Source organism: Saccopteryx leptura, chromosome 9 (genome assembly GCF_036850995.1).
Source record: "Saccopteryx leptura isolate mSacLep1 chromosome 9, mSacLep1_pri_phased_curated, whole genome shotgun sequence".
Taxonomy (NCBI): domain Eukaryota; kingdom Metazoa; phylum Chordata; class Mammalia; order Chiroptera; family Emballonuridae; genus Saccopteryx; species Saccopteryx leptura.
In genome coordinates this window covers 1,999,572-2,023,235 of record NC_089511.1, presented here as the reverse complement: position 1 = coordinate 2,023,235, position 23,664 = coordinate 1,999,572, and the positions used below count along the sequence as shown (strand labels likewise).

The 23,664-nt window shown below is 56.0% G+C and overlaps 1 protein-coding gene across 4 annotated transcripts in view; it reads left to right on the top strand.

The window, feature by feature from the left end:
- ZNF536 (zinc finger protein 536) overlaps positions 1 to 23,664 on the top strand; it is a 390,408-nt gene that overhangs the window by 45,429 nt on the left and 321,315 nt on the right. The window contains exon 1 of one of the 4 annotated variants that reach the window (XM_066349578.1): positions 12,985 to 13,018. The exons of the other annotated variants lie outside the window; for them this stretch is intronic. The gene's annotated coding sequence lies outside the window, so the exon portion shown is untranslated. Of the gene's footprint in view, positions 1 to 12,984; positions 13,019 to 23,664 lie in introns of those variants that run through there. 4 annotated transcript variants of the gene reach the window in all.

The window sequence follows — 23,664 nt, the reverse complement described above, 5'->3', positions numbered from 1 at the left end:
GAGTGTCCACCCTTCGTCCCCTGCACCGGGCTCTGCCCTCGGAGTGTCCACCCTTCGTCCCCTGCACCGGGCTCTGCCCTCGGAGTGTCCACCCTTTGTCCCCTGCACCGGGCTCTGCCCTTGGAGTGTCCACCCTTCGTCCCCTGCACCGGGCTCTGCCCTCGGAGTGTCCACCCTTCATCCCCTGCACCGGGCTCTGCCCTCGGAGTGTCCGCTCCTGTCCACCCTTCATCCCCTGCACCGGGCTCTGCCCTCGGAGTGTCCGCTCCTGTCCACCCTTCATCCCCTGCACTGGGCTCTGCCCTCAGAGTGTCCACTCCTGTCCACCCTTCATCCCCTGCACCGGGCTCTGCCCTCGGAGTGTCCACCCCCTTGTCCCCTGCACCGGGCTCTGCCCTCGGAGTGTCCACCCCCTTGTCCCCTGCACCGGGCTCTGCCCTCGGAGTGTCCGCTCCTGGAGGCTTTCTCTGTTATTTTTTAACCTGTCAGTTTGTGTGTGTGTGTGTTTGTGTGTGTGTGTGTGTGAGTACTGGGGGGATGCGTGCGGAACCGCAGTTTCTGTTTCTCCCTGTGATGATCAAATCACGGGAAAACCGTGTGAACTATGTCGCGTGGCCTCCAAGTCCGTAGGCGCTTGCGTTCTCTCTGGAATAACCAGCCGCTGGAGCTAAACGTCATGTGGGCTGAGAGGGGGTGCAGCAGCGTTGAGAGGGTGCCTGCCGCCCAGGTAGAGGTGTGAGGAGGACATGTCCCCTTGGGACGCACTCCGGGCGCCTGTGCGCCTCTGCCTGGCCCCTCAGCACGCCACGTGAAGTGTCTGTCTTGGTGACAAACAAGGCTGGACGGGGTTGTAGGGGGATCCAGCCAGAAGTGCTCGCTCCCACGCAGACGGCCCTGAGCTGGGGGCTGGGCCTGGCTGACCTGGACATGGTTCCAGAGTCACAGTCCGTTCATTTGTGAGTTGGACCAACAGAGCAAGCAGGGAAGAAGGGACTGGCAGGTTGAGGTCTCTGGGCCCGGGGGTCTGTGCCTGTGCCTGAGCCCCTCTCCGGGGCAGTGCTAGGATATCGCTGCATCAGAGACGTGGTGGCCAGAGGCTCTGGAGGACCTGGAGTCCGTGCACAGAGGAGCAGCTCTGGAGGACCCGGAGTCCATGCACAGAGGAGCAGCTCTGGAGGACCCGGAGTCCATGCACAGAGGAGCAGAGGCTCTGGAGGACCCGGGGTCCGTGCACAGAGGAGCAGAGGCTCTGGAGGACCCGGGGTCCGTGCACAGAGGAGCAGAGGCTCTGGAGGACCCGGAGTCCGTGCACAGAGGAGCAGCTCTGGAGGACCTGGAGTCCGTGCACAGAGGAGCAGCTCTGGAGGGCCCGGAGTCCATGCACAGAGGAGCAGCTCTGGAGGACCCGGAGTCCGTGCACAGAGGAGCAGAGGCTCTGGAGGACCCGGGGTCCGTGCACAGAGGAGCAGAGGCTCTGGAGGACCCGGAGTCCGTGCACAGAGGAGCAGCTCTGGAGGACCTGGAGTCCGTGCACAGAGGAGCAGAGGCTCTGGAGGACCCGGAGTCCGTGCACAGAGGAGCAGCTCTGGAGGACCTGGAGTCCGTGCACAGAGGAGCAGCTCTGGAGGGCCCGGAGTCCATGCACAGAGGAGCAGCTCTGGAGGACCCGGAGTCCGTGCACAGAGGAGCAGAGGCTCTGGAGGACCCGGGGTCCGTGCACAGAGGAGCAGAGGCTCTGGAGGACCCGGAGTCCATGCACAGAGGAGCAGAGGCTCTGGAGGACCCGGAGTCCGTGCACAGAGGAGCAGAGGCTCTGGAGGACCCGGAGTCCGTGCACAGAGGAGCAGCTCTGGAGGGCCCGGGGTCTGTGCACAGAGGAGCAGCTCTGGAGGACCCGGGGTCCGTGCACAGAGGAGCAGAGGCTCTGGAGGACCTGGAGTCCGTGCACAGAGGAGCAGCTCTGGAGGACCCGGAGTCCGTGCACAGAGGAGCAGAGGCTCTGGAGGACCCGGGGTCCGTGCACAGAGGAGCAGAGGCTCTGGAGGACCCGGAGTCCATGCACAGAGGAGCAGAGGCTCTGGAGGACCCGGAGTCCGTGCACAGAGGAGCAGAGGCTCTGGAGGACCCGGAGTCCGTGCACAGAGGAGCAGAGGCTCTGGAGGGCCCGGGGTCCGTGCACAGAGGAGCAGGGGCTCTGGAGGACCCGGGGTCCGTGCACAGAGGAGCAGAGGCTCTGGAGGGCCCGGGGTCTGTGCACAGAGGAGCAGAGGCTCTGGAGGGCCCGGGGTCCGTGCACAGAGGAGCAGGGGCTCTGGAGGACCCGGGGTCCGTGCACAGAGGAGCAGAGGCTCTGGAGGACCCGGAGTCCGTGCACAGAGGAGCAGCTCTGGAGGGCCCGGAGTCCGTGCACAGAGGAGCAGCTCTGGAGGACCCGGGGTCCGTGCACAGAGGAGCAGAGGCTCTGGAGGACCCGGAGTCCGTGCACAGAGGAGCAGAGGCTCTGGAGGGCCCGGAGTCCGTGCACAGAGGAGCAGGGGCCCTGGAGGACCCGGGGTCTGTGCACAGAGGAGCAGAGGCCCTGGAGGACCCGGGGTCTGTGCACAGAGGAGCAGAGGCCCTGGAGGACCCGGGGTCCGTGCACAGAGGAGCAGAGGCTCTGGAGGACCCGGGGTCCGTGCACAGAGGAGCAGAGGCTCTGGAGGACCCGGGGTCTGTGCACAGAGGAGCAGAGGCCCTGGAGGACCCGGGGTCCGTGCACAGAGGAGCAGGGGCTCTGGAGGACCCGGAGTCCGTGCACAGAGGAGCAGCTCTGGAGGGCCCGGGGTCCGTGCACAGAGGAGCAGCTCTGGAGGACCCGGGGTCCGTGCACAGAGGAGCAGACAGGGTGCTCCACCAGGGCTGCAGGGGCCAGGCTGCTGTTCTCTCCCTCTCTCCATCTTCCTCTTCAGATGACTAGACTTTGTTTTTCAGACGAGTTTCAGATGCGCAGGAAAACGGTGTGGAAAGTACTAAGCTCCGTGTACGCCCTGGCAGGACCTCGTGTGATAATCGGCGAGCCCAGCGTGCGTACATGATTATGAACCGAAGCCCATGCCTCACAGCGAAGGGCCACGTTGGGTGCTGCACATTCCGTGGGTTTGGGAGAGTGTGATGGCATCTGTCCCCCGTTGTTTCACGCAGGGTAGAGGCACAGCCCTAAAAGTCCACCCATCCATCTCCCCAGCCCCTGGCAACCGCTGACCCTTTTCCCGTCTGCGTTTTGCCTTTTCCAGAATGTCACGCAGTTGGAACCATACTGTGTTCTCCTCTGTCACTTAGTAATATGTGTTTATGGTTCTGCCATGTCATTTGGTGTCTTAATATTATTTTTTATTGTTCAGTAATATTCCACTTTCTGGCTGTACCTCTGTTTTTCAGAAACCGTTGGTGTTATTGAAGGACATCTTGGTCGCTCCCCCATTTTTGAAATCATGAATAAAGCTGCTATAAATATCACCATGCAGGTTCTGGTGTGGATGGAAGTATTCAAGTTCTTTGAGTAGATATCAGGAAGCATGGTGGCTGGATTGTACGCTCAGAGTGTTTAGTTTTGTGAGAAACAGACAAACTACTTTGCAAAGTCACCACCCTATTTCACATTCCCTCCACCGCCCCCCGCCAGCCCAGCACTGAGCGACAGCTCCTGCTGCTCTGTGTCCTCAGCAGCACTTGGTGTTGTCGGTGTCTGGATTTTAGCCACTCTGGTCGGTGTGTAGTGGCGTCTCACTGTTGTCTTGATTTGCAATTCCTTAATGACAAGCTTGTTTGCTATCTGTATATCCACTCTCGTGAAGGGTTCGGACTTTTTCTTTTTTTTCTTTTGCCCATTTTTCTTTTTAATTTAATTAATTTATTTTTTATTTAGTGAGAGGAGGGGAGGCAGGGACAGACTCCTGCATGTGCCCTGGCTGGGATCCATCTGGCAAGCCTACTATGGGGTGATGCTCTGCCCATCTGGAGCCCTTGCTCCATTGCAACTGGAGCCATATTTTAGCACCTGAGGCAGAGGCCATGGAGCCATCCTCAGCGCCCGAGGCTAACTCACTCCCATGGAGCCATGGCTGCGGGAGGGGAGGAGAGAGAGAAGTGAGGGGGGAGGGGTGGAGAAGCAGATGGACACTTCTCCTGTGTGCCCTGACCAGGAATCAAACCTGGGACATCCACATGCTAGGCTGACACTCTACCCCTGAGTCAACTGGCCAGGGCCTTTTTGCACATTTTTAATTGGGCTGATTCTTTCTTCTTGTTGAGATTTAAGAGCTTTCTGTATATTTTGGATACCAGTCCTTTATCGAATATGTCTTCAGACGAGTTTCTCCTGGTGGGCGGCTGGTCTTTCTTTCCTCCATGGCTGTCCCTTCATAATTCCTGCGGGAACCCCCGGCTTAGCCAGGGGCCTGTGTCCTCATGTGGCCAAGCACCCTGTTTGCACACGCACACAGACACACACAAACACACACAAACACACACAGACACAGACACACACACAGACACACAGACACAGAGATACACACAGACACACACAGACACACACAGACACACACACAGACACACACAAAGACACACAGACACACACACAGACACACACACAGACGCACACAAAGACACACAGACACACACACAGACATACACACACAGACACATGCAGATATATACACACAGACACAGACACACACACAGACATACACACATGGACACACACAGACACACACACAGACATATACACACAGACACATGCAGATATATACACACAGACACACACACAGACATACACACATGGACACACACAGACACACACACAGACATACACACACAGACACACACAGATATATACACATAGACACACACACACAGATATACACACACAGACACACACAGACACACACACACAGACACACACACAGACATACAGACACACAGACACACACACAAGCAGAAAAGCATAAGGAAGAAATTTATCGAAACAGCAACGACCGTCACACCAGCTGATAGAATGCTGGGTTGTTCCTTCCTTTGTACCATCCTACAGGTTCCGCGTTTTCTGTAGATGAGTGTCTGTTACCTGATCATCTAGGTTTGTAAAAGCAGAAAGACCACCCGGTCAAGGAGACCCTCTAACCAGAGAGTTGCACCTTCACGGCTTTCAGTTCAGCTTCAGCAAGTATCTGTGCGACCCACATTTCAAGGGGCGTTGATGACATAACACATTTTCTCCAGTAACCTGCTTCCAAAAACAAGTGAATTTCTTTTTTTCGATTTATTGGAGAAGCGAATTTTTATCATGGCCCAATCAATACAGCTGCCAAAACGGCCTGACACTGCTCAACTTAAAACTGGCATGTTGACACTATAAAATAGAACACAAGCTGTACATGCAAAGCCACACAGGCAATTAAAAAATTTTTTTAAAGCCACATTAAAAGGATAAAAATAAAATATCCAGGTGAAATAAATTTTAAGATGATATTTTGTTAAATTCAGTGTCTCCGAAATATGATTTCAACACATGAAAAGTACAGAGAACATTAGGGGGACATTTTACTCTCTCTGAGAGGGACGTGTACTTTATACTTATAGTGCATCTCATTGTCAAGTGCTCAGTAGCCGTGGTGGTCAGTGATGACCGGCCTGGCCAGTGCGCTCTGGGTGACCACCTGCAGCACCCCCTGTGGTCAGTACAGATGAAACAGGAGACAGACACCTGGGGCCATCTGGGGACGTCTGATGTCCTCTTGATCAGAGACTCCCTTGTGACTTTTTGAAGATAGACAATATCTTCTGTATAGGGGTGACATTTTCCATGGCGATGCAACCCATTAGAAGACACAATTTGGGGGATTTTTTTTCTCCTCATGCATCAGTCCATCTCAGGCCAGCCTGGTCTCAGGTCCGCCGTCCTGTGGAGTCCTAGTGGATGTGGGTCTGCATTCCAGTGAAGGGGTCAGACCTGGGGCAGAGCCTCAGGAAACAGCCTCCGGGCAGAGCTGGGGTGCCCATCCTGGATGAACTAGGGCTCTGGCACTGTTGGCATGGCAGCTTGCTGCCTGGCTGCTTGGCACTGGGCTTGAGCATCTGATCTGAGCTTCTCGCTCTAAGAACACTGGCCTCCAGGGTGGGTCCTCCGTTGCCTTGTCTTGAGTCAGATCCTCCCTCCTCGGATGAGGGCAGGAGAGTGTCAAGGTCCGGGCGTGCTCCTGAGGACACAGTCCCGGGGGACTGGGGTGCCCCTGAGCAGCGACACCGGACAAGCTTGGCTGCCTCGGGTGCAGGCTTTCCGAGGCCGCGGGGGCGCTGTTTCCCAGTGCTGTGGGGGGGCGAGGGGCGGCTCGCAGCAGGGGCCGTGGGACCAGCCCCCTTGGGTGCAGACTTCACCATCACAGCCGTGAGCTCTTACTCTTGGACAGGTTAGCTACTGGCGCGTGCCTCAGTTTCCATCAATCAATGAACGTGGTCACAGTCCCTCCCTCATCACGTTGTCACGAGGGTGAGGAGAGGCAGGGTCGGTCGATACTTGGAGCTCTGGTTGGGCCGTGCTAAGTGCTCAATGCTTGTCACTTGTCACTCTTTTTGCTTTCAGAGACGGTTCTGTGAGTGAGCGGCTCCCTTTACAGGCAGGGTGTGCACCCGTGAGCCAATCGGGCTGGCTCCTGGTCCACACTTCCTCAGCGGCTGGGAGTTCTCTCTCTGTCCCATGCCACCAGCCTGCATGGAGTCACCAGCTCCCAGGCCTCCCCTCTCCCTTCACTTTCCCTCTCTCTTCTTCTTTGGGCTGTTTTGACTATGAATTAATTGTAGGTTGGGGGACTTGCAAAAATCAAAGTCAAGAAACTTCAAAAGGACAGGAGGACGGGGCCACCGGGGTGGGAGGGGGAAGGAGGCACAGGGGCCCCTGGGGCTCTTGTGCTGGGGGGGCTTCCCGTGCCTCTTCAAAGGGGACACCGCCTGTTTCCGATTGTCACTTTAAAAGCTCACATGCGAAACTTGGCATTCTGGGGGGAGAGACCACGGTTTCCGAAACAACCAGGATTACCTCGCCCCAGCGGCGGTGCGGGGCCCTCAGAACGCGGAGTGAAACTTGGACTTTCTCGGGAAGGGTTAATAGTCAATCTGGATCTTCTAACAAAGGAGATGCTGCCTTATTATACGGGGAAAGTTTTTTTTTCTTAACTGTCAGTGAAGCAGTACTAATTATTACTCCAGTGTAAATGAGGTCACTTCCTATTAAGAGAACAAAATGCTTAGCCCGGCCGTGCCAATTCATACCAACTATTTTTCACACATACTCAGCTTTTTCTTTTTTTTTTTTTTTTAATTTTGATAAAATCCATTCATTTGTATTAGAAAAGTGTAAACCGTCGCGATAATAGTTGCCCATGATTACACAGATGAGCTTTTGTAATGTGTGGGTTGTTTGAATACCATGTGTTAGCTATGGAACAATTAGGCAGCTGAATGGATCTTTAAAACAATCAGATACTTTTTATCTCACTGAAAAAAAATACACTCCTTGGATGTGTACTGTTAAACCGTAAATTCCGGGGAACATGGCACTCACGTCAGAAGGACTTTCGGAAATATGTTGATCAAGGACAAAAAGACATCCAAATATCTTGTCTTCATGTTTTCATTTTTTTTTCCATGCAAGCAAAAAGATTTAAGGAATATTGTAGCAAACAAAGGGTAATTGTTTTAGCCCAGATGTTGCTTTTGCACAACAAGCAGGTTACAATGTTCCCACAGAGCTGATGAGCCCAATCAGGGAAATGATTAAAAATTGATTTTGTCCCTGTAATTACAGTATGTAAACTACTTAGCTTGGATTGCAAAGGAAGTGATTTTCTAATTACGTATATACTCTGGTGTCTAATGATTGGTTTTTTGAAGTAATGAAGAGAGAGCACTAACGACTCCTTGGTGTTCTGGTGTTTAAGAAAGACCATCTTTAGAGTAAGCAGCAACAGACAAAGAGTTTAAATTGAATTTTCAACACTGTTAATGTGCACATGGATTTGTTTATTAAAGAGACAGGGGCGTAATTTGATTGGCTCTGAGCGGCTTGGCCTTTTTTTTTTCTGTGCTAACGCATGTAAAAAATAGATGCACAGGGTCGGTCACTGGCGGGGGGAAGCCCCGGCTCTCTTCTGCCATCCCGGCACCTGGCCTGGTACCGCGGGGCTCAGGTTCCCGAGCCGCTGATGCCTCTGCATCCTAAAGGCTCTCAGATCGAACAGATCTCAGGTAGCTTCCGCATCAAAGTTACCTTTGTTTCACGGTGAAAGGAGAGGCTTCCCTGGGAAGCATGTCTGGGCAGCCCTGTGCACTCCGCGATACACTAACTAGTTCAGTGTCAAGGTGGCACCCCCACCCCAACTCGTGTGTGTGCACACACGGCAGCACGAGTCCCGAGCGTGACGGCCCCGCGGTGGGACCCCAAGAGTGGGCTGATGGGGCTGAGGAGAGAACGGGCTAAAGTTGAGCTCCCTCTCTGCTCAGGCACTTGGTGGCTGTTGGGGTGACCGCCCCTGAAGCTTCCATGCTGTCAGAAGTGGAAGGGGGGGCCTTTCTCAGTGGGCATAACTCCCCCTCCAGAAAGCGGGCAGTGGTTCCCGGGTGACCCGAGAGCAAGTGTGTGGTGAGGCCAGCGGATCAGGAGACAGTGACCATTGAGAAGATAGGTTGTTACAATCCCCAAGGGGGGGGCACCAGGGAGGAGTTAGTAGACAGGAGCTGGGAGGGGCCTGGGCAAGAGCAAGCAAGCAGGTGAGTGGGCTCGGGATTGGTTGTTTGGGTAATTTTAGCCGGCTCTGAGTGTAGGGGCTATCTCTAGTTGTCAGGTGTCTGTCCTGGGGGAGACAAGGGCAGGGGACAGTAACCTGGAGTGTGAGCACAGGACAGAGTGTGGTTGGGCACGGGCCATGGGTAGTTTGGTTTGCACAGGAAAGATATGCCCCCCACGGGAGTGTCATTTGCTATCTCTAGGCCAACGGCTCAGAATAAAGTCTAGGGTTCTTGCCGTGACTGACCAGGTACGTGGGTCCCAGGCAGACGATTCTCTCCCATTTCCCCGTTTGCCACCCATGTCCTGGCCACATGGAGCTTCTTGTTGCTCGTTGAATGCACCTTCTTTCTACCTCAGGGCCTTTGCACTTGCTGTCTGCTCAACATGTCAAGTACTCTCCCCGGATTTGCACAGGGGCTCACTCCATCACTTTGTTCTGGTCTCTTGTCGGAGGTCACGGTTCTAGAGAGGCCACCTCTGACCGCCTTACCTGAAATAGTCTCTGTGGCCGTCCATCATTTCCCTGGCTTTATGTTTCTTCTTAGAGTATATTACTCTCTGACGCTGTTACATCTACTATCTCTCCTTTGAAGCTGCTCACTAACACCTAAGCTCCTCCCCGGTGTAGACAGCGTGCGCTGCCAGGTCCCCAGACCCTTGGGGGAGCCTGGCGTGCAGGAGGCACCTGGCAGCTGAGGGCAGAGTGGGAGACCTGCCCCCCGATGCTCCCTATTCTTTCCCGAGTCACTTCCCCCTTCAGGAACCCTCTCCCGCTGGGAATTTGGGGGGGCCTTGGCTGTGTCATTTAGGGCCATGTCTACCCCTCTGCATTCCTAGAGAAAGTGAGGATTACTCTGCTTAGGAACTGAACCGGGTGCAGTGTGAGGAGTCCTAGTGCTTTGGCAGGGTCCTTGTCCCTGGTGGGGCTGGGCTGGGACAGGTAGAACCAGGAAAGGGGTGTGGTGGCCTGGAGGGTACACCCTGGAGAAGAGGCTCGACTCCCCCCCTTCCCACACCCCCTGGACCCAGGAGAGCCCGCTGCTCAGGAGAGCGGGGTTCAGAAGTCTGGCCACACTGGGTCCTTTCTCCCGATGTGTCACCTGTCGGCCACACCTTTCCCGGGCCCGGGGCTGAGGAGACTGGCTGGCTGTTCCTCTGAGTCCTTCTTTCCTAACTGTTTCCTGGAAGAAAAGCACTTATCTGGCTCCCAGCTGCCCAGAACCCTCAGCAGGCAGCCCTGCTGGGCCTCCGGGTGACCCCGGGGACAGCAGTCCTCTGTCCTCCTGCAGGGTGCCTCTGGGGCAGAATGTGGAGTGGGGGGATGATTGAACCAACCTGTCCTCTGTTCCTCCCCCCTCCCTCCTCTCCCTCCCTCTCATCCTTCCTTTCTTCTACCCCATCTTTCCATCTTTCCATTTTTCCCTTCTTCCTTCTCTCCTTCCTGCACCCCTTCCTCCTGCCCACCCAGCCTGCACTGGGCTCCAGGCCCTCTCTCCGAGGTGAGCGGGACCCGGCCCTCTCTCCAGCTGCTGGGAGGTGACCAGGAGCTTTGCTTGGCATGGTGCCTGGTAGGCCCTCAGCAAATGGTACCACCCCTTGTTACTCATGTGGCCTTCTGGTGGTCACGGTGTGGCCTGGGAGCACCACGCTGACCTAGAGGAGGGGCCTTTGCATTTAACTTGGGGCTCATCGCAGAGGCCCCAGCAACGGGGGCAACACCCCTGCTCATCTCCTGACACACCAGCCCCTCCTCCATCGGCCCCTTGGGCTTGAGCACGGGGACCAGGCCCCGCCCAGGGAAGCTCTCTCTGCGCTGAGCTCCATGTCCCTCCCCTGGGACGGCTCTGGAGGGGGCCCTTGTCTCCTGGTGGGGGCCCACATGAGCTCCCCTCCCCTTGATTCACAGGAATGCTGGGGGTGGGCCCACTGTGTGCTGGGGTGGCCGGAGCTGCTTGGGCCCTGTCGCACTTCTGTTTTCTGTCTGTCCTCTGTTTCCCTGTCCTCCCCACTGCTCCTCAAAGCCCCGCCCCGCCCTCCCTGCCTTACAAGTGTCTCAGGCCGTGGGCACTGTCTGCCTTCTCTCCTCTGACATCACAGCCACTGGACTTCTTCCAAGATGCCCCCCCCCTTTTACATCAGGTGTCTGAGCCTTGGCCCTCTCCTGGCCTCCATCCCTGTTCCCGGGGCCCTCATACACCTGGACTAGCTCCTGTGCCCTCCCGGCCTGGTGCCCGGCCACGTCACGGTGCCATCTCCACATGCAAGCTGCTGGTTCGCACCAAGAGCTGCTCTCATTGGGTGAAGACAGAGTCACCAGGCTGCTGCTTCCCCACCTCCCTCTGTGTCGGGGTGCGTCCCCTCTGCCGACCTGCGGGACCGGGATGGCAGCGGTCACCAGGAGCCCCCCCCCCCATTTAGACTGGCCAGGAAGCCAGCCTGCGGCATGAGCCGGGTTTGCTCTCTGCTCTGGGGCCTCTGCTGTCCCGCAGGAAGCTCGAGGCGCTCACCTTGCTCGGGGGACAGCCCCCTTGGGATGCGCCCCAGTCGGTCAAGGGAGTCCACCAGAGGGAGGGTCCCAGCACCGTCACCGTCGCAGAGCGTGCCGGAGCCTCCGCTGGCCGAGGCCATGGAAGCTCCTGTCACTGCCCTGCGTGCAGGTGGCAGTGGACGGTGACGTTCTCCTCATGGTCTGAAGTCTGAGGACAGCTGGTGGGGGGAGGGGCTTCCCCGCCTGAGGCTCCCCGTGTCCTCCCGTCATTGAAATCTGCGAAGCTTCTATGTGAACAGCTCCTGGCAAGTAGCTTGGACATAAAACCCATGGTCTGTCCCCCACCTCCTGCGCTCTGCCCCCCAAACTCAAGGAACCTGAAACTGAAGGGTCTGTCTGGAGTCGCCGTGCTGGGTCGGAACCTGGGGACACACAGCTTTGAGCACTGGGGATGTCACTCTAGGTTCTGATGTGAAAAGATGCAGAGAAAACAAAACACAGAAGATATTAGCCTGACGAGGACAGAAGGGAAGGGGGACTCAGGATATCTGCCCTTGTTACCGGGGGCGGAGAGGTGAACTTTTGCATCCCGTCTCGAGATAGGCAGGTCGCACGTTGTCTGCGACAGCGGTGTCCCTGTTACACTCGGAGAGAAGTCGCGCTCAGCAAGGCGCCTCCTGGGTGGCCAGGAATCCGTCTTGGAGCTGGATGGAGTGTTGCTACCCAGGGGTCCGCTGCTCAGTGTCTGGGGCCCGGGCTGCCCCTGTGGGCTCTCCAAACATATCTTCAGGCTCCTGCACTGCGGACACCCCTCCCAGAACTCTGCTCTGGACTGTCACAGTGTACAACGTCAGGGCCAGTGAGATGCTGCCCAGCAGGAGGGGACTTCTGCTTGTCCTAGCAAAGCCCTTCGGTCACACGTCAAAACAGCATCGGTTCCGAATGGCTCTGGGCCACGTGGGCTGCAGATCACAGGTCAGGGCTGGACCTGGATGACCCCCACCCACAGCTCTGAGCCACTGGTGACCACAGGGAGCAGCGTGTGGGCACTCCCTGCGGGTCCTCATCTCATAGGGCTGCTCTCCGGTCGTGGCTCAGGAGAGGGGACTTGGATGGCACACGACACTCCTGAGCCCGGGCCCCTTGCAGATTCCTGGTGTGGGCCAGCAGAGAGCTGCCCTGGGCCCTGAGTGGGTGTGGCCCGTTGAAATTTGGGTGGAATGGTGGTTTTCTCTAGGGAGCTCTGTGAGTTGGGGGGAAAAACAGACCCTGTGAGGGCTCCCCTCAATTCCTCACTTTTAAATTCCAAAAAGAGGGCAAGGGAGGGAGAGAGCCTTCTTTGCTCTTATTTCCACTGCTCCAACCTGAGAAGGCGTGTCCAGGGGCCCCGCCCCCACTCTTTCTGCAGGTGGCAATTTCCATTAAAAAAAAACGAGCAAATTTGCTTTATTGCAGCTAAGATCACACAGGTCTTTTTTCTTGTTTTTAATTCTAACTGCTCAGTGAGTTGGGTCAGGGGGCTGTGCAATGTTTTGGACTCTCACTAGCCCAGCCCCGTGCTCCCTGGATGGCGGCCGTGTGCCTGTCTGGTGGAAGCGGGCGCGTCCACACTGAGGGTCTCTAACAGGTCTTGTTTTTGCAGCTCCCGCCCCGCACGGCTTTCAGAACGTCCTCCAGCCGGGAGGGAGCTTCGCTGCTTTAGGACCCGCCCGGTAAGGAACACCGCTTTGTCGCTGGTTGGCGTGGTGTGTCTGTGAGTCTGTGGCTCCGCCAGGCTGCGCCCCCTGGGTGGTGGCCCTGTGCCCCCTGGGTGACAGCTCCCCCTGTGGCTCCGCCAGGCTGTGCCCCTGGGTGGTGGCCCTGCGCCCCCTGGGTGGTGGCCCTGCGCCCCTGGGTGGTGGCCCTGCGCTGGGTGACAGCTCTCCCTGTGGCTCCGCCACCCTGCGCCCTCTGGGTGGTGGCCCTGTGCCCCCTGGGTGGTGGCCCTGCGCTGGGTGGCAGCTCTCCCTGTGGCTCCGCCGGGCTGCGCCCCTGGGCGGTGGCCCTGCGCTGGGTGGCAGCTCTCCCTGTGGCTCCGCCGGGCTGCGCCCCTGGGTGGTGGCCCTGTGCTGGGTGACAGCTCTCCCTGTGGCTCCGCCAGGCTGTGCCCCTGGGTGGTGGCCCTGCGCTGGGTGGCAGCTCTCCCTGTGGCTCCGCCGGGCTGCGCCCCTGGGTGGTGGCCCTGTGCTGGGTGACAGCTCTCCCTGTGGCTCCGCCAGGCTGTGCCCCTGGGTGGTGGCCCTGCGCTGGGTGACAGCTCCCCCTGTGGCTCCCGCACGGAGGTGCTGTGGTGTGGAAGCTTCTGCGCTCTAGTTTTCCGGGATCCGGCCCGGGGCTCTGGGTTGGGTGATGTCACCCCGGGCTCAAGAAAGTCTCAGAACGGGAACACCAGTGGGTCGACTTCTTTCTCTCTTGTGTGACACCTTTGAGTTGCTGTCCACCACCGGCCAACATCTGGAAGGAGAACTGGTAGCTGGTGGGGCTGCTGCCCAAAGCCAGGTGCCCGCCCCTCCACGCGCCTGGGCTCGGTTTCCCCGGCACTCAGCACGTGGCTCCGTGGCCCGGCCCGGTTCTGGGGGAAACCTGGCCCAGGCTCTGCACTTGTCCCCTCAGCCTGACCCAAGGGCACAGTCTCAGGAACGGAGTATCTTCCCGGCACCGGCGCTGATAAAAACCTAAAACACAAGTGGAGGGGCAGTCTGATGTCCGCACCTCCTCCTCTGAGACGATCCCGGGCGTGTCTGTAAACTCACCCCCAGATCTCTAAGCCGAGCCTCCTCCTCCTGACCCTGGGCCTCCGAGGTCACAGCGTACACCAGGGGGACCTGAGGGCAGAATTATACACTCAGAAATTAATTTTACATAGTACCGAGTATATATATATATTTTATATATATATATATATAAAATATATATATATATTTTATATATGCATATATTTTATTGTGACTTGATCTTGTTTGAGAAAGTGCTTACTCTGGTTTTGTGGGTATTACTGACCACGGATTACTCCTATTTGGGTTTTTACACAACAGTTATATTAGAAATTTGCTGTTTTATTCTTACCTTCTTAGTAAAAATCCTTTTATCACACAATGGGTAATTTATATCCATTACTAGGCCTTTCAATCCTTTTCAGTGGGCTGTCAGCCCGGTTGGCACAGTAATGATTAATGTGATCTAATAATAGTGTGCCATTATATCACCTTAGTCAAACATGCACCAACTTCCTATTCGGATCTACCAAATTCATAGCTTCCTATAATATTTTTGTTGAAAGACAGGATTACTATTTTTCAAAGCTGATCCCCCCCACCCTTTAACATATTTAATGAAATTCACAATTCTTCGCCTCGCTAATCCGGGCCCCGTGATTGGGCTCGGTGGGCGAGTCTGATGTGCGGAGGCAGCGCAGCGATTCCTCGGGGGCGGGGCGGGGGTCAGCCGGCTGGCAGTCCAGCCGATCCACCAGGGAGAGACCGTGGGCATTTCTGTGGGGCCCGAGTGGTGCGCCTCGAAGAAAAACAAACTTGCTGGGTTTCCGGTCCCTGCAGACGCGGGTCGGGAAGGTGTGTTGCAGATGAAAGGGCGCAAGGCTGAGTCGTTTGGCTCAAAGCTCTCTTTCTTCTCTGGCCTGTTTTATCCTCTCTGCCGTCGCCCACCTGCGCTGGTCACCTAGTGGTTGTGGGGGTGGGGGAGGTGGGACGGCCACGCCAGTGGAAACAGCTTCAAACCCCTTTCTGGAAGTGGCCCTTCCTGACCCAGGCTGTCTCCCCGCGGTGTAGGCTCGGCCACTGCAGGTCTCAGGCGGCGGGGTTTCCGAGCCTCCACGCTGCGCACAGTTCCGGCCGGGCGATGGTTGGCTGTGGGGACGTGCTGGACACTGGAGGCTGTTTAGCTGCACCTGTGGCCTCTGTCCACTGGGTGCTGGCAGTGGACCCCTGTCCTTATTGTGACAACCAGTACCGTCCCCAGAAACGACCACATGCACCCCGGGGCCCACGCTCACCCTCCTTTGAGAACCGCCAGTCTAGTGTGAGGGGAACCCAGCTGATACTCCGGGGTGTGGGGGAACTGAAGTCGGAGGTCCCCCACCGTGGCGCTTCCTGGGACGCCTGATTTGAGAAGGGAAGGCGTGAGGATGGTGGCTGCACCCAGCACCCCTTTTCCTGGTGAAATCCAGCCTCTCACCTCTCTCTCCCCCCTGCCTCGCTGTCACACAGCCTGGCCCCGGCGAGCCTCCATCTTATCTTCTAACACTTAGATCCCATTATAATCACGCGCCTGATTGATAACATTCCACCTTTTCAGAGGGCTTTAAAATCTGTGTCAACCAAGGATGACATTATTGTAGTGTGGGCGAGATGTATTCAAACAATTACACACTCAAGTCGAAGTGGGGAGGGCTGTCCTCCTCTCCCGGTGCCTTTGTGATGTGGCAGCGCCCCCCCAGTCCCCCCCCAGCCCCAGAAACCTTCACAGGAGGACATGCACAGAAGAAATAGTCTCTGCCCTCGATACCACTCAGCTCTGAAGGCAGGTTGACTGTGGGTTCTTAGGGCTAGAGGGCGGGAGGGAGGAGGGGCTGTGAGCATGGGGGGGGGGGACATCCTTGCCTTTGATTCGGAACAGAGATTATTGCTACATATGGGCTCGAAACATGCAATCACCTGAAATCAGGAAGAGGATTTTGAATACAAAATTTACATTGAAATACTTGAATCTTGATACGTGTGGACCCACGTATGTCTACATATTTAAATCGAGGAGAGAAGCGATGACAAAATAAAGCTTTTGTCATGAAAACATTGCCTGTGGTTTTTGCCCTCAGATCACTGGGCCCTGTTGGAATGTGCCTCGGTACCCTCAGCGTTTCCGTAGAAGACACTCTCGTTTGTTTTTACAGCTGATCCGTGATGATAGCAGCAGTGAGGTGACTCGGGTTTACTTCCTGTGGAGGAGATTCCCAGGGCGTTGTGGTGTGTGATGCAGGCAGCCGTCCGGGGACTTGCTCCTCTCCTGGTGTCTGGTCTGCCCCACTGCTGCACTGGACACCCAGAGGGAGAAGGGCCTTCTTGTTTTGTTCAGTGTTATTGTCCCAGTTCCTGAATTGTTGCCTGATTCCTAGTAGGTTCTCAGTAAAACTTTGGTGACTGAAAGGGTGGATGGATGGGTGGTTGGGTGGATGGAAGGAGGATAGGTGAATGGATGGATGGATAGATGGATGGATGGATGGATGGAAAGGTGGAACTCTATCTTAAGCCCTAGTAGAACCTTAGAATAGTAGGCCCAGTGGTCCAAATGAAATCTCACTTTTTGTCATCTCTTCACCCCTTGCCCTCCCAAACATTTTGTTTTTTACATCAAGATGGTCAGTTTAGAAATATGTTCTTTTTAACCTCTTTTTTTTTTTGTATTTTTCTGAAGCTGGAAACAGGGAAGCAGTCAGACAGACTCCCGCATGCGCCTGACCGGGAGCCACCCGGCATGCCCACCAGGGGGCGATGCTCTGCCCATCTGGGGCGTCGCTCTGTTGCGACCAGAGCCATTCTAGCGCCTGAGGCAGAGGGCATGGAGCCATCCTCAGCGCCCGAGCCACCTTTGCTCCAATGGAGCATCGGCTGCGGGAGGGGAAGAGAGAGACAGAGAGGAAGGAGAGGGGGAGGGGTGGAGAAGCAGATGGGCACTTCTTCTGTGTGCCCTGGCCGGGAATCGAACCCAGTACTCCTGCACGCCAGGCCGATGCTCTACCACTGAGCCAACCGGCCAGGGCCTAACCTCTTATTTTTAATCAAGCTTTTAAGACAGAAAAAATACGTCTAGGACTGTGACAGGCAATCTCTTTTAGCTGAAACCACATGGGCGCCTTGTTGTGAAATGTCTTTTTTTTTTTTTTTAATTTATTCATTTTAGAGAGGAGAGGGAGAGAGAGAGAGAGAGAGAGAGAGAGAGAGAGGGAGGAGAGGAGAGACAGAGAGAGAGAAGGGGGGAGGAGCTGGAAGCATCAACTCCCATATGTGCCTTGACCAGGCAAGCCCAGGGTTTCGAACCAGCGACCTCAGCATTTCCAGGTCAACGCTTTACCCACTGCGCCACCACAGGTCAGGCTGTGAAATGTCTTTAAAAGTCCACACGGTCACATGCACAGACGAGCGAGAGGGAGGACATGGAGGCACAGCAGGAGAAGGGGACCCCTTCCCAGGTGGGGCACGAGCGAGGGATGTATGAGGCTCGAAGACTTCCTGTGCAGATGGCTGGTGGTCTGTCTTCTGGGCAGGACTCTGTACTTTACTGTGTATTTTATGGTCTTTTAGAGGCTCTTACACGTCCACTTCAGAACTCCATGCTTGATGTCTGAAGCTCTGGGTGGTGGGGTTCCCGGGGCAGCCGTGGAGGGCGCCTGTCCGTTGGAAAACCTGTTCCCAGCAATGAGGATGAAGTCGCAATGGACCTTAGAGCAGTACCAGTAAGAAAATAGTAAAGAGATGGATGACCCCTAACCATGGCAACCCACGGCGGAGGAGTGGACTCTGCGACCCTGTCCCTGGGGGTGGAAACCCAGCCCCACCACTCACGGCCCCGTGTCAGGGTGGAGACCCAGCCCCACCACTCACGGCCCCGTGTCAGGGTGGAGACCCAGCCCCACCACTCACGGCCTCGTGTCAGGGTGGAGACCCAGCCCCACCACTCACGGCCTCGTGTCAGGGTGGAGACCCAGCTCCACCACTCACGGCCTCGTGTCAGGGTGGAGACCCAGCCCCACCACTCACGGCCTCGTGTCAGGGTGGAAACCCAGCCCCACCACTCACGGCCTCGTGTCAGGGTGGAGACCCAGCCCCACCACTCACGGCCTCGTGTCAGGGTGGAGACCCAGCCCCACCACTCACGGCCTCGTGTCAGGGTGGAGACCCAGCCCCACCACTCACGGCCCCGTGTCAGGGTGGAGACCCAGCCCCACCACTCACGGCCTCGTGTCAGGGTCGCTCTTGCACCTCAGTTTCCTCATCTGTATTTGGGGACGACAGTGAGGACGGCTGCTGGGCTGCGCAGTCTGCGTTCTGCGCCTGGAATAACGCCTGGCTCACAGGAGGCCCTGGACGTGTGTTGGCTGTCGTTATTAGTGTTTGCATGTTCGTTCTCTGTTTAGTCTTCTCTTCCCCTTCCTCCCTCTTTATATCAAGATTAAGGAAAAGCACAGGCCATTTTTAGACACTTAGCCCTCTCCCCTTCAGACTCATCCCGACGCTCGGAACCCCACGAGGTTGCCCAGTCGGCGGTCCTCCCAGCGCCCTGGGGACTGTGGTTAGCAAGTTCTGAGACGCCAGAGAGGGTGGTGAGTTCCCTAAGCAGCTTCCACACCCTCCTCCTTTGTGAGGGAGCTCTGTTGACACACCACTGGGGTTTGGGATTTACTCGTGTGGAGAGTGCATTTCTGGGGCGGATGCCATGTGGCGAGGGTGGGTGTGGACACCCAGCCTGTGAAAGGGAGGAGAGAGGCCCTCGAGTTTCCCTCCCGCCCCCTCGCAAGGGAGACTGCTCCACCTCATGGCCCAATTTTATAGTTTTAGCATTCGCTGAAACTTAAACGTTTTGCTTTTGGTTTTATTATGTATGCAAATATCTCGCTGATAAATTACATGTGTAATTGTACCATCATAACCACTGATCGTTGGAGACAACATGTAATTAAACTCACCCTCGAAGTCACTGAACTTTCTCGTCCGTGACGAGATCGTTGACCACTCCCAGGATGGTGTGCCTCGTGTGTGTGCCACGCGGGTGTTGGCACGGCCCTGTCGCCCCTCCCGGCCCACAGGGCAGCCCAGTGCACCCCCGGACGTGCCCGCACACGTGCAGGGCGGACTTCCCGTAGACAGGGTTGTGAGGGCGGAAGGGTGGGTGGGTGGCCCGGGTGCCTCTCTCTCTTTCTGTGTCTGTGCCCAGATGACGCCTGGCCCCAGAGTAGGGACTTGGTCAAGGCTCGAATGCCTAAACCCGGGACTCACTGCCTCGGCCTGTGAGCCCTCCTGTCACACGTGCCTGTGTTTGCTGTGCTGCTGGTGGCCCTTACACCGGGGTGGGACACGCAGACCTGTGGGTCACATCCGGGATGCTGCTGCTGCTGCTTCTTCTATGTTTAAAAACACTTAAAGATTGTGGTAAAATACACGTTGCATAGTATTTACTCTCTTGACCATTTTTAGTGCAAAGTCCAGTGGTGTTACGTGTATTCACACTGTTGTACGACCAGCACCACCGTCCATCTTGAGAGACCTCTCGTCGTCCCGGGATGAAATTCCGCCCCCATTGGACACTATCTCCCTATTCTCCCCCACCCCAGCCCCGGAACCCCCATTCTACTCCCTGTCTTCATTAATTTAAAGACTCCAGGTACCTCGTAGGGGTGGGGAAATGCAGGACATGTCCTTTGGTGACTGGCTTATTTTGCTTAGTGTCACATCTGTAAGGTCTGTCCATGTTGTAGCGGGCATGAGATTTCTCCCTTTTTCAGGCTGCACACGAGTGTGTGTGTGTGTGTGTGTGTGTGTGTGTGTGTGTGTAGTCTGTGTACCACCTTTGTTTATCCATTCGTCCATCAGTGGACACGTGGTGGCTGCTGTGAACAGAGGGGGTCCACGTGTTTCTTTAAGACCCTGCTTTGGGATACAGACCCTAAAGTGGGATGCTGGATCACGTGTGGTCATTCTGCGTCTAACGGTTGGAGGAGCCTCCGTGCTGCTTTCCGCGGTGGCTGCATCGTTTGCATTCCCACCGACAGCGCTCGGGATCCAGTTTCCCCACGTCTCCACCAACACTTAATGCTTATTGTCTTATGTTTTTTTCCTGGTGGGTGTGAGGTCGTATTCCATTGTAGTTTCTGCCAGGGTTTGTATAGCCTGCCAGCCAGGAATGGCTTCTGCATTTCTAAATGATTGAAAAAAAATCAAAAGGAAGATCATGTTTCACGACGTGAACATTCCAGGCGTCCCCGGCACGTGTTGGGGATTGGTTCCGGGACCCCCACGGACGCCCAAATCGTGGGGGCTCATCTCTTAGGAGAAACGGCGCAGCGTTTGCTTGTGGCCCACGTCACCCTCCCGTCGACCTTAGATCTTCTGATGATGTGTAACAGCCGAGACGGGGGAGTGCTATGTTGACAGCCGCTACACGGTGTTGTGCAGGGTATAAGGCCAAGAACAGAAATGCTGTACGTGCTGCTCAGTACAGACTGACCGCAGACCTAATGACACAGTCAGACCGACGTAACTGGTGTCCATCGTGCAGGGTTGGAACCCACAGATACAGAGCGCCGACCGCCTATGAAACTCAGACCTCAGTGTTCACATATAACGCTTTCTGGGCACACGGGCACTCCCGTTTACCTGTCCACAGTGGCTGCTTGCGTGCTCTGCGGCAGAGGAGGGGAGCCAGGCCGGGGACTGTGTGGCCCGCAGCGTCCAGATTCTAGTGGTCGGCAAACCGCGGCTCGCGAGCCCCATGCGGCTCTTTGGACCCTTGAGTGTGGCTCTTCCACAAAATACGAGTGCGGGCGCTACCTCGATAAGGACTGTGCCTACCTCTATAGTTTAAGTTTAAGAAATTTGTCTCTCAAAAGAAATTTCAATCATTGTACTGGTGATATTTGGCTCTGCTGACTCATGAGTTTGCCGACCACTGATAGGATATTTCTTCCCACCTGGCCCTTTACAGAGGCACCGGCCAGCCTCGCCCTGTGGTCAGAGCTGCTTCCCTCGTCTCCTTTAATCCCCTCAGCTACCCACTCTGCACGGAATCAAACCCAGGCTTAGCAAAGACAACTCACTTGCCAAGTCACGCATCTGAAAGTGGCGAAACCAGGATGCCAGTGACTCCGAGCCTCGCCCTCTTCACCATGGCTCCAAACGGGATCATTTGGAGATGGCTGTCTACAGGGAGGCTTCCTGGGGTTTTCGTAAGCCTGAGGGCAGGTCCCCAATTGACAGCAAACTTCTTGTCATTCCATGAAGACGTGATGTTGTCACTGGGAGAGGCGCCTGATCAAGGGACAGAATGAAGATGTGGGAGCTTCCCGGTGAGCTGAGCTCTCCGTTAGATCTGATACGGATACGATGCTTCCTCCATGTTTGATGGGGTCCTGACGAGTCCAAAATTAAGTGAGAGACGCATTCAAGGTGCCTAACCAGCAGAACCTCGTGACTAGCCCAGTGCACCGCACATGTGCTCAGAACGTCCTCCTTAGCCCGCTGTTGGGCACAACCAGCTCACACCAGGCCAGTTTGTAATGAAGCGTTGAGCAGGTCATGTCATGTATACACATAACACTTCACACCACGGCGAAGTAAAGAGGTCGCAAGCAGAGCCATCACATGTCGGGCAGGGTCTGCGTGGAAGCCCCGAGCCCCCCACCCCGGGTGCACGGCAGGGCGGGTGAGCCCCGGGTCTGCGGAGGAAGGAGACAGTTTCAGGATGCCCGCACGTCTGCCTGCGCCCCTGGCGTCCCCTTGAGGTTTTGCAAGAAATGAGGAGCCAGTCGATGACTTCTCACGTTTAGCAAGTGAATTATTTCCGTGACGCGAGGAAGGAAAACGAGGGTGTCCTTGAGGATGTGTTGATGACTCCCTGTCATTCTCTGGCCCACACATAATTTGGGGTGGAGTCCAGCATAGATCTCTTCGGCTGGCCCCAAATGTGCTTTCTCCCGACGTGGGGCCCGCCCTCCCATCTTCCAGAGACCGTCTTGGGCACCTCGTTGCCTCTCAGGCTCAGCTGGGCCGTTGTCTGTCCCTGCCTTGTCTCCCTCCTCAGCCCCAACGGGGTCGGCCAGGCTGCATGGAGCGGTGCCAGGAGCCCGGTGTCGTCCTCTGCACAGAGGACAACGCGTGGACGGCTCGCTGGTTCTTCCCTCAACGGAGAGAAGGGTTTTAGTTGGTCTTACATATCGTGTGCATTGTAGCAATCATCCGTCCACCCGACCATTTAGGGGACGGCGTGGGCTCCCCGGGAAGGTTGACCCGAGTCTGGTCTCAAGCAGAGACGCGATTCTCTTTGTTGTTTGGGAACGTGGGGTGTGCTCCCCGGTAACTGCGGTGTTTCAGCCGCAGCCTTTGAGCGGGCCCAGCGTGAATCTCCGTGGTGTTTTCTTCTTCCGTGAACTTCTGGCTGTGGTTGAAGCCGTCAGTGCCGAGCTCCTACCCTTACGGTCTTCTGGCTCAATTCTCTTCGCACAAAGGAGAGGATGATCATCAGAATTATGGGATGACAGTGGGATCGGCCTGTGAGCACATTGCGGGAGAGACAGCGTGACTTCGGGTTTGGAGTTCCAGCCGTGAAAATGCGCCCGGGATGTCTCATCCAAGGGTCCTGTGCTCCGTAGGCGCTCAGCGGGAATGACTCAGTCTGGGAATTTTCTTGCGCCAGAGGATATAATGGAGAAACGCAGGACAGCATACACCCATGCGTTTGGGAAACGTGGACGCCCATGACTGTCCTTTTCTGTGTAAAGATTAGTTTGGGTCTCGGCCTGGTCTTTTGGTCTCTGCCTGCCAGGGGGTGGTAGCTTAGCCCACAGACTGATCAGACCTTGGGTGCCCCGCCTCCTGTGGCCTTGACTGTCCCCCCCCCCCTCTTTACGTTAGTCACTCTGCGGACCGGCAGCTAAGCCGCTAAGCCTTTGTCGAGGTCCCTGTGCGCAGCTCTGGTGGGTGGGGTGCAGCTGGCAATACCTGAGGAGTCCACAGGGGAGGGCACTTGGGCTGGAGAGGGTGTGTGTGTGGTGTGTGTGTGTATGTGTGTGTGTGTGTGGGTGTGTGTGTGTGTGTGTGTGTGTGTGTGTGGGTGTGTATGTGTGTGTGTGTGGTGTGTGTGTATGTGTGTGGGTGTGTGTATATGTGTGTGTGTGTATATGTGTGTGTGTATGTGTGTGTGTGTGGGTGTATATGTGTGTGTGTATATGTGTGTGTGTGTGTGTGTGTGTGGGTGCGTGTGTGTGTGCGTGTGTGTGTGTGTTGGGGGGGTGACTGAAAAGTATGTACGTTGAACTTTTTCCTCCCCCAAAGCCATCTTCATATTTTCCCTGATGCAGTACAAGGAGGTAATCGAGTTTTTCTCACGTTCCTGCATGTGGATTAGTTCATGCCTAAAAATAGTAAACAACAAAAAAGGGATGGTCTTATGAATGAGCCGGCCCAATGTAGAGAGTTTAATCCTTTACAGTGGTGGTCTCCAACCTTTTTTGGGCCATGGACTAGTTTAATGTCAGAAAATATTTTCACGGACCGGCCTTTAGGGTGGGACAGATAAATGTATCACGTGACCAAGA